We start from the raw sequence: 16,211 nt of genomic DNA, 5'->3' as shown, positions 1-16,211 counted from the left end.
TGGACTTATTACAACAGAACCCAAACAGATTAATGCAACTTTTAGGGCTTTTTATTTTACTTTATATCAGTCTGAGGGTCAACAAGACAAAAGTGGATCTCAGAACTACCTTAAACAGCTAGATTTACCATCTTTGTAAGAAGAAGATTATTTGAGCCTTGACAACCCTTTGACATTAGAGGAGCTAGAAAGGGCAGCATTGTCTATGCAGTCAAATAAATCCCCTGGATTGGATGGAATACCTCCAGATCTTTTTGTTCTATTTTGGGAAAAATTAGGTCCTCTACTCTTAGATATGATCACGGCATCAATTGAGAAATTGAGGTGCTTTTTCTAGAGATGTTAACACAGCCCTTATTTCACTGCTCTTAAAGAAAGAAAAGGGCCCCACAGACTGTGCTAGCTACAGACCTCTGAGCCTGTTAAACGCAGACCTTAAAATCTATGCTAAGCTACTTGCACGGCATATTGAAAAGTTTATGCCATTTCTGGTGCATTGTGATCAGACTGGTTTTATTAAGTCCAGACTTGCCTCTGACAATGTTAGGCGACTTCTTCACGTTATTGATACTGCAAAAGATGCAAAAGTTCCACTAGCTATACTGTCCCTTGATGCCATGAAGGCCTTTGATAGGCTGGAGTGGGCCTTTTTATGGTCTGTATTGGAAATGATGGGATTTGGCAAAGGGTTCATACATATGGTTCAGGTATTATACTCTAGCCCCTCAGGTTCTAACCGGGCAATTATTCTCCACTGCATTCCCTGTCACTAGGTCATCAAGACAGGGCTGTCCCTTGAGCCCTTCGCTCTTTGCTCTTTCACTCGAACCGTTGGCACAAATGATACGACAATCTGCCTCCATAAAACCCATTTCCATTTTAAACACAGAACATAAAGTAGCTCTTTTTGCAGACGATATCTTAGTATTTATGGAAAATCCAAACCAGTCTATATAGTTTGGTGTTTACTCTGGATTTAGGATCAATTGGTCCAAATCTGCTCTTCTTCCTTTGAATGACACTGCAAAATCACTGCCTTCTGCCGCTGATGTCCCTGTTGTCCAGCACTTTAAATATCTTGGAATTCAGATTTTTCCTTCTCTACATCGTACCACAACTCATAATTTTTTGGAAATACATAAAACCGTAAAGAGTGATATGGATAGATGGACTATTCTACCTGCTTCACTTCAGGCCAGAATTGCCATTGTAAAGATAAATATTTTACCAAGAATTAATTTTGTCAGCTCAATGATTCCGCTCTGCCCTCCCACAGATTATTGGAAGAAATTACATTCTGACATTTCCCAGTTTATCTGGAACAAAAAACGCCCCAGACTTAAATTTTCTACATTGCAGAGAAGTAGAGGAGATGGTGGATTAGCGGTTACCTGACTCCCGCCCTCTGGTATTCGCATATCATCTGGGACGAGCCCACAACCGACATGATTTCAAATGGGGCTATTTTTTCTAAAACTCGTGCATGTGATTGGATGAAGAATCTGTCCGTCATCTTGACTGACACGCCACTTCAGCCACTCCCAATGACTCAACCCGTGACGTAGCTCAGAGCTTACCTGACTCCCGCCCTCTGGAGCATGAATGGGCGGCCATAACGCGGCCATTCATCCAAAGTCCCACCCAGCGATTAATGATTCGCTCTGATTATTTTCTAATCGGACGAAACACATATGACTCCCAGGCTCCTCAGATGGTTGTGTGAGGAAAGGGAACGCCCCCGCGTGTAGTTGGTGAACGCAGCCAGATGACGTGAGTCAGGTTAGTTTAGCGGTACCTAATTTTAAATATTATTATTTGTCCTTTGTGGTCCGCCCTATTATTACATGGAGGTATGCTAACACACCAGTATCCTGGCGTGGGTTGGAGGAAAAGATGGTACAACCATGGAGTTTGGAGGATGTCCTCTTTTCTAATGTAAATGTAAAAAATGTTACGTTTTGGTACCTTAGTCTCAAATTCAATTCAATTCAATTCATTTTTATTTATATAGCGCCAAATACAACAAATGTCATCTCAAGGCACTTAGATAATAAGTCCAATTCAAGCCAATTGGAATTCAATTAATTGTAATCATAATTATTCATAAAATAATCCAATTCGTTCGTATAGAGCCAATTCAAAAACAATTTTTTAGCTAAGGAAACCAACAGATTGCACTGAAAACTTTTTCTTTTTCGGTCCAATCTCCCGGCCTGAGGCGACTGTGGAGAGAAACGACTCCCTTTTAACAGGAAGAAACCTCTGGCAGAACCAGACTCAGGAAGGGTGGCCATCCGCCTCGACCAGCTAGGGTTTGAGAAGACAGAAAGGGGGGGAGGGGGCCGCGGCGGCACTGTAACACCATTCAAAGGATATCTGTTGGAACAGGGAAACACGAGTTCATGACCACAATAATGTCACATATACATAAAGAGAGTAAAGTGAGGAAAGGTGTGACAGATGAGGCCCCCCTGCAGTCTAACTGAAGGCTCTGCCTCCCATTCTACTTTTAGAAACTCGAAATGTGTTTCGAATATGGCGCTTAGTAGAAAAAGAATGTAAGATTTCCTGTAAGTGGCATACACTTTCCCCTCTGTTCCACAACCGAGGTTTACTGATTGGAGGGAGACCTATTTCTCCATCACATTGGAGTGATAGAGGTATCCGTTATTTAAAAGATCTATACACTAACACCACCTTAGGTTCCTTTCAGGATATTAGAGCCACATTCAATCTACCAGGCTCCTCTTTCTTTTTTTACTTACAGATCAGATCAGTTATGAAAGCATATGGAGTTCCTTGGCAGCAACCATTGCCCATTCATCCCCTCGGTCAATTGATTTCAGTGCAAAATGGAACCAAGGGCAGGGTATCTATGTTTTACAAGTTTATTTTAGAATCCTCATATCCTGCTATACCTTTAGACAGAGTATGGAGGCACGATTATCCTGCTCTGGATCCAGAGTTTGACTGGGAGGATGTTTGGGAAAGTATAAAGGAGGCGTCACGTAACCCTAACCATCAGCAAATACATTTTAACTTCATACATAGAACTTATCTAACTCCACGTAAACTTTTCTGTATGAAACTGATAGACTCCCCTTTGTGTTCCTTTTGCAATCTTAACTGTCCTGGGTCATTTTTGCATATGATGTGGGAGTGCCCACCAGTAGCAACAGTTCTGGAATGAGGTTGCTTCAATGCTGTCAGACCTAGTGGGTGGACCAGTGTCGGCAACCTCGCCTGTTATGTTATTGAATGACTTATCAGAGCTAAACACATCTAGGCTAAGCAAGCGCATCTATTTAGCTGGCCTGACAGCCGCCAAAAAGCTAGTTGTTACAAGATGGAAACCTCCACAGACACTTAATATTAGAAAATGGATCCTTACCTTCTTGGACGTGGTTTATATGGAATTATCAACTGCCCGTATTCACAGTGCCTCGGAAAAAACTTTATGCACTTGGCTGACAGCTGCAGAATCTTTAAAAGGCTTATTGAGGTAACTTTTTAGTTCCTGTTGTTGCTACTTGTGTTGTTGGCTGGAATAACTTATTTCCCCTGAAGTGGTTGTGTGTGTGTGTGTGTGTTTTGTCTGTCTGTGTCACTATCCTTGTGTATGTGTCTAACATGGTTTTGGATGCATTCCCTTGCATTTAGGCAGGAGTGCATGGGTCTGCTTTTTATTGTCATTTTATTTTATGTATTTTTATTTATTTATCTTTATTACATGTTATATGTTATTTGTTTGTGTTGGGTATTACGTTGAGGTTTGGATGGCTTGGGTGGGTATGTGTTGTTTTGTTTAAAGCTATGGTAGGTAATCCTAGAGAGCTAGCAAGAGAGCTAGCAAGATTCGAAAGTGTCCACTCCTCTAAGCTCCACCCCCCCCTCCCCATTCCGTCAGTGCTTCATCCAAAGCCGGTGGAACCGCATGCGCACATGGAGCAGGGAGCCGGCAGAGGGGGGCGTAGGCAGAAAGCAGAGGCATCTGATTGGTTTTTTGTAGGCGACCAATCCGAGATCAGCGGGACGCTGATCTCGGATTGGTCAGCTTTTTCTCAGTCCTGCAGCTGCCACAGAGGTCTGATTATTTTCGTCCCTTTTTCTAAATACATCTTGTGTAGATTTCTCTCAGGATAGACGGACCATTTCACCCAGTATTACAAAATGTGTTTCTGAACAGTATTACCTACCATGCCTTTAAGTCTTCAAGTTGTATTTTACTTTGTTTTGAATTTGGATGCTTACTTTTGTGCTAATTAATGACCTCATATTTCTCTTGCCCACTCACATTTCTGTTTTTGTACTTGATGTGCAACTTCTCAATAAAAAATTTGATCACAAAAAAAAACAACTCCTTTTGTTCCTCGAGTGCATGTTTATCTTTCAGCAGTTTTTTTCGAACAACAAGAGCAGCCTTCAGCCTCGGCTTTAATCCGCGCAGATGAAGTACTTGATGCTTTGAAACTGTGTTTGCTTCTCTTGCTGCTTGCAACATTAGACACACTGTCACCTGGTTGAATCAATTCCTGCACATCAGATGTTGCTTTTGGGTTTAACTGAGTGAGAGAAATTTCCTCCCTTGCTTCAACAGGTGTTTTTTCAGGTGAGATGGAAGAAGTGTCTGCCTCTGCAGCAGTTGGTAAGTCCACAGTCACATGATCTGTTTGCATAGAGTGTCTTTCAATCTCAAACAGCCATTGTTTCACATCCTCCACAAAATCTGCGTTGTATTTGGTTACGCGTGCAAACCAGTCTGTCTGAGTTTCTTGTTCCTCCTTAGGAAGCAATACAATAACTGATTAGTGCGGATCCTTTGCATTTTCATAAAGTTCAATCAGCTTCTCCAGGGTGACTTGCACGTTCTTTACATTTTCATCATCTTTCATGTGTTCTTTCATTTCCCGTGTGCGTCCTTTGAGTTTTTTCATCGCCGCTTGACGCTCATTTTGCAGGGTTTCAATTTTACAAGCCAACGCTTTTGTTGTAAGCTTGACCGTCCTCTTCTCCATTCCATCATCCACATCCATTGTCTCACTCATATTAATCCGTTCACGTTCAACTCCAACTTTTAGTCCGTGCGCTCTTTACATCCAACAAGCAGGCACAGTGCCACAACGATTCAATGCGCGCATTCCAAATCTCCGCTGATCTCGGCGTATCCAGCGCGCACAAACACAAGCCAAACAGTCCCCAATAGACAAACGGCATCCACCTCAAATCCAACGAATCCAAACTGTGCTCCACAATCTACAAACACACAGAAGGAATCTCAACATACCGTTTCTGGCTGTGATGCGCCGCCGCTCTTTCTTTCCATTTCGTTATTCCTTTGCTTTTACGCAGCGCTCCGCTGTGGTCTTTTTTTAATACCGGCGAGCTGAATCCAATTCATTGCGAGTCCACGTCCAAATCCAAAGCTCCACAAACGTGCAAGTCCAAAAGTATATTGTATTCCGAGTCCGACGTGGATATTTTTTGTTGACTAATGTTGCGGCTGTCTTTTCAATGTTCAGTCGCTGAGAAACTTAAAAGCCCATTTGTGTCCAAGAATTCCAAGTGTCCATTTTCAGTTTAAGGTGTTTATTGTAACAAAAATCCAAAAAGGAGTCAACGACCAGATGACGCAAACGGAAAAAATAATATCTTTCAATAAATTAATAATGATCATAATAACGGCGAGATTATAAAGTAAAGAGTGACGTCTAATGACGGTCAACAAAAAATAACAAATGTTAATAAATGACGTAAAACCTATAGAAGCAAACAAGCAAAGGTATACTTTGGCTCCTACAGGCAGTTTTTGGCATTTTTGGCTCGTTAAGTGCTTTTCAATTGATTTTCCCATCGAATTTTGGGTCTCTGCCAGGCCCAAAATTCATAAGACAAGTCTGCTGAAGACAGCTATGTCATTTTGATCAAGGTCCTGTTTAAAATACAGATTTTATGGCATTTTCAAAATGCATTTTGGGACTCGTTAAGTACTTTTAAATCGATTTTCCCATATTTCTAAGACAGATATGATGAAGACAGTTATGTCATTTTTATCAAGGTCCTGTTTAAAATACAGCTTTTTTGGCATTTTCAAAATGCATTTTGGGCCTCGTTAAGTGCTTTTCAATGCATTTTCCCGTTGCATTGTGGGTATTTTCAAACTTCCCCTCACTATCAGTTTAAAGGAGAAAAGCAGATCAGATTTATAACATTAAGCTGTTATAACAGGGCATCCATCTTAGCTCTGCCCCCATAAGTCTTAGTCTGTGATCGAAACCGCCTACTTCTCCTACTACTCCCATTACTCCTACTAACTTTAACTTTTTTTAAGTTCCCGGATGCATACTAGATTACTAGAAATGTTGGGTATGCATCATGAGGTTACTTGTCATACTCAAACTACCCAAGATGCAACCTAACGTGACGTCGCCGATCGGCAGTTTGAAGCTAGCTACAACGAGGGTAGGTTCACTTCCTGTTTTCAAAACAAAAGCACCAATTGTATCGTAATGGCTTTCCTTATGATAAAAGGCAACGGGTATTTATTTCTTTTGTGAAAATAACCGGAAGTGTGTTACGCACTGCTAGCTTTAGTAGCGCCGAATTTGTGGGAACAAAATTGTAAACAGCCGGTATTTTGTCAGATTTTCAACACGTTGGGGATCTAAACGACTACTTTCCTGAAAATGTTTCAAATGTTGCTAAAGTTTACAGAGTTTATAGCTTAAGCAAAATCAGCTTCAGGCCGACTGATTTCAGCTCAGGCAGGAGCGAAATATAATGGCCCTCATTTATCAAACTTGCGTAAGACGAAAAACGTGCGTAGGTCGTGTGTACGTTCTTTTCTGCGCAAAGGTTGGCATTTATCAAATCCATCGTGAACGCAGGAAAGATGAAATCGCCACGACAGGTCTGAGGCCGTGTACGCACTTTTCCATTTTGACTTGCGGTGACTGCAATACAGCAGCGTCACTAGTGCGTGCTCAGGAGTCGCAACAAATCCCTTGGTTAAAATGACAGACTTATCACTTTAAAGAAGGCCCATGTTTTATTTGACTTCAACATAAATATAAACATAAACGCAAATTAAATAAATTAAACAAGTACAACTCCGTAATTGGAAGAGTGATGGCTCATTATTCAACCGTGCACCCTCACACCGAACAGGAGAGGCGCTTTAACACTGCGCATTCGCGCACGCGTGCCACTGTGGAGAGGTGTATAGGGCTCCTAAAGCTGGATCTGTCTCTCGGCTGCGGGGGGAACCCTATCCGCCCGAAAAAGGTATGCAATATTATTATTGCATGCGGGGATCTCCATAACATTGCCCAAAAAAATGGAGTGCCATTTCCAGATGTACATCCAGAGGACCCCGTACCCAGAGATCCCTTCCACCAGCCTGCACAGCCAAGAGCGCTCAGGAGGAGAGAGGAACTTATTCAGCAATTCTGACTTTCGGTAAGCATTCTGTTATTCAAGGAAAAAAGAAAGGAGAACAACGATTTCTTTCAGCATTTATTCTGTGACTTCAGTGTTTCATTTATGTCTTTCAATGTACTGTCGATAGATTGCATGGTGTGTGTTAAAGCCATCATCCACTTCACGATCTCTGTTTGTCTTTCTAGGACCTCTGTGGTCAACACGGCTGGCCGGTGTGACGCTGCAGACCGGGGGGCAGAGGCAGAGGCTTCGGATGTTGACGGGGCCGCGTATTCGTTGCGCGGGTCAGGTTGCCCGGATGCCACTTCGGATTCATCTGTGAATGAAAAATATTAGTTTGATTAGGAACCTCATTTGTGTTGAAAATTAAAGCAACTGTTTTATTTAAACGTCTTGGGTGTGCAGTCATTCTTACCATTCTTGAGCTCTGACATGGGCGCATCAGTGTCAAGTTTCCCTGGCACGCCTGATGAGGACGTAGCTCCGATCATGCCAGCCACCCTCTCCTCCAAGGCACTCAAATCCAAACCTGGATTCTCCCCCCCCCCCCCCCCCCCCCCCCCCCCCGCCCCCCCCGTTTGTGACATGCTGCGTCGGAGAGCTGCAACCTTCTTTTTTGGCCAATTTCATATCGGACCACTTCTTCCTGATCTTACTGGAGAAAAAGTAAAACATCGCTCAATTTTAGATTTAATTTAATCTGGAGTTTATCACATTTTATTGACCATCACAGTAGGGGAAAATACATACCTCGTCCGGTCTGCGATTTACATCGCCAACGCTGTTGACGGCCGTCCCAGCTGTCAACGCTGTTGACAGCGTTTCTTTGCCGCCTTTCGTCTATCCATGTCGCAAATTCTAGAGGTGCGGCCTCTCAACCCCCTTTTGTAGAAGGCGTGGTTAGGATCATTACGATGGATTTCAGCCACCGGATTTATCAACAGCCGCTCGGTCTTACGATGGGATTGGTGTGGTACGCATGTTCTGTAAATCTCACTTGAGCCTCTGCGTACGACGAGTTCTCCGCTCATATCTACGATGCTTTCTACGACGGCTTGATAAATGAGGGCCATTGTGTGTAAACGCTCTGCATACTGTCTGATCGATAGTATGCAGTATGGAAGTATGTAGTAGGAAGTTTCGAACACAGCCTTAGAAAAGAGCAGGCAGGGGCGGTCTGTGGCGTTGTGGGTACAGCAGACGTCCCATGTACAGAGGCTATAGTCCTCGCTGCAGCGGGCCCCGGTTCGAATCCCACATTGGATGGCCCTTTGCTGCATGTTGTTCCCCCTCTCTCTGCTTCCTGTCTCTCTACACTGTCCTATATAATAAAGGCATAAAAAGCCCCAAAAAATATAATAAAAAAAAAAGAAAAGAGCAGGCTAACAAGGCGGTAACAGGAGCAGGTGCTGCTCATCTGTGTTAAACAGAGAGCAAACTGACACATGTGCACACACTATGGCTTCTTAAGATTTTGACTATAATTTTGACTGTCTCGAACAAACGGTCGCTGTTCGAAAAGTAAAAGTCGTATCCGAATAATTCTTGAACCGTCAGCACCCCAAGAGACGGCAGAAGCCAGCGGTGTGATTTTCATTTGGCTACTATGTGTGGCTTGTTTTGTATAGCAGTTTTGAAATCATTTTTCACCTGAATTTGATGACTTTAGGCCTTTATAATGGAAATGGAGAGGCGACCTCTGGGATCAGAGGCAATTTGTAAGAAATATGTGTGGCAGAGCTCAATGAGTGTGACTTTGGGTGAAAGAGGACAAAAATGCCTACGTTTTGAAGTAAAATTTGTCCAGATCTGGCAGATATTTTGGACATGAGAGACATTTGTTCGAGGAATTGGTGCAGTATCGAAATTAGAGTGGGGATTTGAGTGGGAGAGACACCTCAGCCGAGATGTAGTCTACCTAAAACGTAAACTGCTGTTGTGTCAAAGCTGTATAATGTATCAACAAACCCTTTGGTTCAGTTAAAGCCGAAACTCGTTAAGTGCTTTTCAATGCATTTTCCCATCCACATTTTTTCCAACTTTTTCCAATTTAGCCGGAATTCGTTTCGACTAATGAGAGCCAAACGTCATAGCACACCGATTGAGGTCATTGCGCACGCAGTGGTGTGCTTTTTATTAGATTAGATTAGATTCAACTTTATTGTCATTGCACAGAGTACAGGTACTGAGACAACGAAATGCAGTTTAGCATCTAACCAGAAGTGTAAAAAGCAGTTAAAGTGCAGAGTATGTGCATATGTAAAGTGTAGTAGTGAATAAATACAAATGTGGAATGAAAAGGTAGAATGGAATAAGTACAATGAATTACACTGTGTGGTAGTATGGAATAAATGGAATGAGGTGGTAAGAAATAAATACAATGAATACAATACGAAGTGAATACACTATAGTGGGATAATACAGTACTAACAGTTCAGTGCAAGGTTCAGTGGCTGAGGGGGTTTGTGTGGCAGTCCGACAAAAACCGAGGTTGAGAGTTCAGCAGGGAGGAAGCTTTTCCTGAACCTGCTGGTCTTGGAGCGGAGAACCCTGTAGTGCTTCCCGGAGAGGAGAAAGGCAAACAGTCTGTGGCTGGGGTGAGAGCTGTCCCTCACGATGCTGCGCGCCTTCCGCAGACACCTCTTGCTCTGGACAGCCTCGATGGATGGGTGTGGAGAACCAGTGATGCGTTGGGCGGTTTTCACCACCCTCTGAAGTGATCTCCGGTCCGCGACAGAGCAGCTACCATACCATACCACACCGAGATGCAGTTGGTGAGGATGCTCTCGATGGTGCAGCGGTAGAAGTTCATCAGGATCTGAGGAGACAGATGGGCCTTCTTGAGTCTCCTCAGGAAGAAGAGACGCTGGTGTGCCTTCTTGACCAGAGTTGAGGTGTTGAGAGACCAAGAGAGGTCCTCAGAGATGTGGACACCCAGGAACTTGAAGCTGGTGACACGCTCAACCGCCGTCCCGTTGATAAGGATGGGGGTGTGTGTGCCACTCTTCTTCCTGAAGGCCACAATGAGCTCTTTGGTCTTCTTGGTGTTGAGGGCCAGGTTTTTATCAGCGCACCACTCTACCTCTTCTCTGTACGCCGCCTCATCATTGTTGCTGACCATCCTCCGTGCTCCTATTCTGGCGGTAGGCGTATTGGAGGGGGTCCAGTGTGGGAGGTAGGCAGGTTTTGAGGTGAGCCAGGACCAGCCTCTCGAAGCACTTCATGATGGTGGGGGTGAGTGCGACAGGGCGGAAGTCGTTGAGGCTCTCAGCTTTGGAATGTTTTGGCACCGGCACGATGGAGGTGGTTTTGAAGCATGTGGGGACAACTGCTTGGTCCAGAGACAGGTTGAAAATGTCATTCAAGACCTCAGCCAGCTGCCCAGCACAGGCCGTAAGCACGCGTCCAGGGATGCCATCAGGGCCAGCAGCCTTACGTGCATTGATCCTGCTCAGTGCAGCGCACACGTCGGTGGAAGACAGGGTGAGGGGTTGGTGTCCTGTCGTGAGCACAGCCTTGATGGCTGGCTCCTGGTTGTCCCTCTCAAAGCGAGCATAAAAGCTGTTAAGCTCGTCTGGGAAGGAGGCGTCATTGGATGTTGGGGTGGTGTTGGTGGCTTTGTAGTCAGTTATGGCCTGGATGCCCTGCCACATGCATTCGGGGGTCGGAGTTGTTCTTGAAGTGCTCCTCAATCCTAAGCTTGTGGCTGTGCTTGGCCTCCTTTATGCCCTTCTTCAGGTCAGCCCTGGATGAGCTGTAGGCCTCAGCGTCACCAGATCTGAAGGCGGCGTCTCTTGCCTACAGCATTAGGCGTACCTCTCTGTTCATCCATGGCTTCTGATTAGGGAATGTAGTGATCTGTTTGAGCGTGGTGACACTGTTGATGCTGGTGTTGATGAAATCCAGCACGGAAGAGGCATAGGTTTCAATGTTCGTGTGGGAATCCAGTGTGGCCTGGGTAGCAAACACACTCCAGTCTGTGTGTTCAAACCGCTGCTGTAGTGCCGAGTCTGCTCCCTCTGGCCACACTTTAACTGTCCTCACTTTGGGTTTCACACGTTTGATGAGTGGTGTGTACTTGGGGAGTAGAAACAAAGAGAGGTGGTCAGACTGTCCAAGGTGGGGTAGGGGGAGTCTTGACTCCTCTTGTGGGACAGGAGACATGTTGTAGAAATTTAGAGAGGACAGTCTTCAGGTTGGAGTGGTTGAAGTCACCAGCAACAATAAAGGCTGCCTCCGGATGTAAAGTCTGTTGTTTGCTAATGGCAGCATGCAGTTCTTTCATTGCCAGTTTAGCATCAGCATCAGGTGGGATATAGGCTGCAGTCACAACAGTAGATGTAAACTCCCTGGGCAGATAGAACGGTCTGCACTTAACCATGAGATATTCTAGGTCAGGAGAGCAGTGACTCTCGATGATGGAAGTATCCGTGCACCACGCTTTGTTTACATAGCTACACAGACCCCCACCTCTGGTCTTACCGGAGTCATCAGCTGTTCTATCCGCCCGGAGCATGTAGCATGTAGCATGATAGCCGGTGAGGTGTTAGCTTCAGCTTAGCCCTTAGCCCACCTCTCTTACCCCTTCTTTGTTTATGGTCTCGACGCCGCCTGCGAGCACTTCCGGTCGGCGGAGCCGGGTTGATTGTCTCGGTGGTCTTGGCGATCTCCGGAATGAGACCATCGATAAAGTTCACAGAATTGCGAGATCTGATATCCAAAAGTTCCTGGCGGCTGTAGGAAGTGTTCCCAAGACTGTTCTGAGTGAACAAACTTGAAACTAGTAGGCAGATAACTACTATTTTGCTAAATCTGGAGAGACGCTGAGCCGCTGACCATCTTGGTCTGCTGCCGGTTAGACCATCCGTGCTAGACTAGTAGCGCGCCGAAATTCATGACGGAAACGGAAGAATAATAGTCCAGCACAGGAGTAATATGTGTGTCTAATGCCTTCGGCATTGGCACCCATAATGAGTTAAGCAAGGGTAATTCTCCTTGGATATATGGCGGTGAATGAATCGAATCATAGGCACAAAGCATGTTATACCCCGATGAATATAAACTTATAAATCAAATTGCAGCAGGATTCGAATCATCCCTATTTTGGTGGGCTACAATGAACAAGAATGTGGACAGGATTAATTACATTCACTTTAATGTTCAAAGGCTGAATAACATGACCAGAGATGCAATAGCAGGCCTACATGAACAGTTAGCTGCTACATCACTGATGACCTATCAAAATAGAATGGCCCTTGATTTCCTTCTAGCTGAAGAAGGAGGTGTTTGCGCTATGTTCTACCATGAGTGCTGTGTTTTTATTCCAAACAACACAGCTCCAGATGGCTCCATAACTCGAGCCCTTGTTGGCCTCCAAACTATGTCTGCAGAGCTGGCAAGACACTCAGGTCAAGAAAACCCACTATCCAACTGGTTGGACAAAACATTTGGTAAATGGAAAACAATGATAACGTATGTATTCATCGCACTACTGGCATCGGTGATTATGTTTACCTTGTGTGGTTGTTGCTGCATACCGTGTATTCGACAGCTATGTGTAAAATGCATCACTACGGTTATTGATAATAAGTTATCTGCATTGCCCTCGTATCAATTAATTCAGTAAACAGGTGAGACAATTGCTCTGGACGACTTCCCTGACCTGGAAGAGGAAGATATGGAATCAAACTCAGAAAATGAAGACCAGTATTTGTATACTTAGACCCCAATGAAAACATGAGGTTTGCTTGAGCAAACCCAGAAATGCGATATATGTTTGTCATCTGTTGTCATCTGTTGTCCTAACCTGTGGTGTCTGGTGTTGAGTGTTGTTTGTGTGTTGTCATGATCCCAAAATTGTCTGACGTTTTTTCCACAACAGAATAAGTTGATAATACAGAAGTTCAATGAATGCTGGACAGCAACTTGGTGAGAATTCTCGTAATGTCCTAAGAACAAGGGTTATACCAACTGGCCAGTTGTTTTGTTTTGGTTCATGTTTATTTTATGATTTCTTTGATTTAATTTTCTTTTCTTTTGTTTTTGTTTTGGTTTGGGGTCCATGTGAAAAATAAATAAATGACGAATTGGGCATTAGGATTGAACCTTTCAAAGAAACATGCCCTAAGTATAAAAATACAGTGCAAATGACATTTTGCACTACTGCGCTGCGCGATTTGTTGTCCTGCTAATATTATTCCACAGATTCAGAACCACTACAGGACGTACGGCCGGAGGACTCATAAGCTTGAGTTCTGGGAGGCCTTGCCTATCATGCCAAGATGATGGTGGAAAACTACACAACAAAATTATCCCAAAAGAAAATTAGTTAGGGAGAGGGATGGTAAAGATCCCTCAGGGAAGCGACGTACTGGTGACCTCTCCTTCCAAGATTAGTTCCGGATCAGAATGCTGAACAGACGTTCAGCCAAGAGGAGAACCAAGCACCAAGGAGTGACAGGATTGGACCACAAGAGACCACACGGCCCGTCATGTGCTCATCTAAGAAAGATATATCATTTTTGTTAAAAGAAAAGTTAATCATAATTGCTCAAGAGGCTAATGTACTCATATAATCGAGCCTTGGTTAAATTTGTATTTCTTATGTTTCATTTTTAAATTGTTTAGCTAATTCCTCTTAAAGGGTGATAATGAATCATTTTTAGGATGTCCATTACCAGTGGGGTGACTCGGCTGTTTGGAGCGGGACCTTAGACTTTGAAATGTAATGAGTTGGTCGGTCGCCAAGTGGAAATGGGGCCATAGGAGAATTTTTCCCGGTTCAGCCATCGGGTTTTCGCTCCTATTCGCTGCGAACGGTGGACGAGCCTGCTGGTAATGTTAATTGCCTTATGCAATGTTTGAGTGTCAGTAGTTTAGAAATGATGTGATAATTTTTGATTAATCAGTGTTGTGGTGTGATGGTACTTATGGGGGAGCAAGGCCTTGCGAACCACATGGAGTTTTAGGCCATTATGAACAAAGATTCCACACAGAGGATGGGTTCGGGGCCACATACACACAATACATATAGCAAAATACTATTTTCTACATATGATCTATTAAGAAATGTGCTCATTTCTTGACCGACAGAACCTCGGTCAGTGTTCTGTCAGTAGGGTCTTGAGCAAAAGTACAGTGCGTCTTGTGGATCCAATTACTCAGTTTGTCTTCTGTCAACCATACCTTTACACAATGTGATGTGGTTTCTGCTACCTTGTATGGTCCAGACCACCGTGGAGAGGACCAGTTAAGTTTGTTGACTCTCCTTAGGACCCAGTTTCCAACTTCAACTGGTGAAGTGTCTCGGTCCTGTTCCTTCGTGAGTATTTCTGTAACCTGTTGAGATATACTCATCACCGTGTTGTTCAGTTGTTTTACATATTCACACAAGTTCTCATGCTGTAATAAAACAGGAGGTGAATCTGTTGGTGCAGTTGTAAATGGACAGGGCATCTTCCTGCCTGTCAAAACCTCATGTGGGCTCACATTCATGGTGGCATTTGGAGTAGATCTCATGTTAAATAGCACAATAGGGAGAGCTTCAAGCCAGGTTAACTGTGTGTCCGCACAGACTTTTGCTAAGCCCTCCTTAATTGTTCTATTCGCTCTTTCAACGAGTCCCTGTGAGGCTGGGTGATAGACTGCACCAAACATATGTCTAATTCCAAACATTTTTTCCACTTCTCTTAATTCTTCATTAAAGAAGTGAGTACCATTATCAGATCTTATCACTTCTGGTACCCCAAATCTTTAAATTATTTCTCTTGTAAGCCATTTAATGACTTCTTTGCCTTGTTCAGTTTTGGTCGGTGTGGCTTCAACCCATCTAGAGAAGGGATCTACACACACGAGAAGATATCTTTTACCTTCAGTCCTGTTGGCTGCTCCTATGTCAGTAAAATCAATTACTATTTGTTTCCATGGGGCATCAGGCACTGGGAAAGTACCCGCTTTGAGAGAAACCTTTGGATTAAAGTGATTGCAAATTTCACATGATTGCACAAAGTATTTCGTTGTGTCCTTGAGGTGGGGATGCCACCAATGTTGTGAAATGAGCGCTGTCACTTTTGAGCTAGACTTAGTTGTCGTTGCGATTTATCCTCTAATGTATTGTGAAACATTTGGTTAAATGCAGTGTACCCTGCTATTGCTTTTGCTGCCATGTCTGCCGCATTGTTGCCCCTTGTTATTTTACCCTCCCCTTTTTGATGTCCTGTGCACTTGACTATAGCAACTTGTTTTGGTTCAAGTAAAGCATGGTATAAGTCAAGTAATTGTTTCAGGTGTTTTACAGGGGTGCCTGCTGAGGTCACAAACCCCTTTCTTCTCCAGTGACACATATCTACATGTACAGCTTGAACTGCGTAAGCTGAGTCTGTATAAATTGTCACCGTTTTGTCTTTTGCCAATCGGCATGCCTCTGTGATTGCAACCAGTTTTGCCATTTGAGCTGATGCTGGTTGTGGAATTATCTGTGCTTTTCGTGTCCGCAATCCATCGGATGCGTCTTCCACAACAGCATATGATGCTATTAATGTGCCGCCTGGTGCATGGTGGCTATGCCCATCACAATACAAAGTCATTTCAGAGTTTTGGACGGGCTCGCTGTGCAGTGTAGAGTGCAGCTGCATTTCTCTGTTAGTCTGTGCTACACAGTCATGATTTTGTGCAGTGTCCATCTGTGAGGCCATATTTGCTCCCGTGTTTGAAAAATGGATGTGAGGTTTGTCAAGTAGTTGTTGCAAACCGTGGACTCTGTGTGGTGACAATGT

Source organism: Odontesthes bonariensis, chromosome 16 (genome assembly GCF_027942865.1).
Source record: "Odontesthes bonariensis isolate fOdoBon6 chromosome 16, fOdoBon6.hap1, whole genome shotgun sequence".
NCBI lineage: Eukaryota > Metazoa > Chordata > Actinopteri > Atheriniformes > Atherinopsidae > Odontesthes > Odontesthes bonariensis.
The sequence above is the reverse complement of the archived record's forward strand: the minus strand, read 5'-3'. Positions refer to the sequence as shown.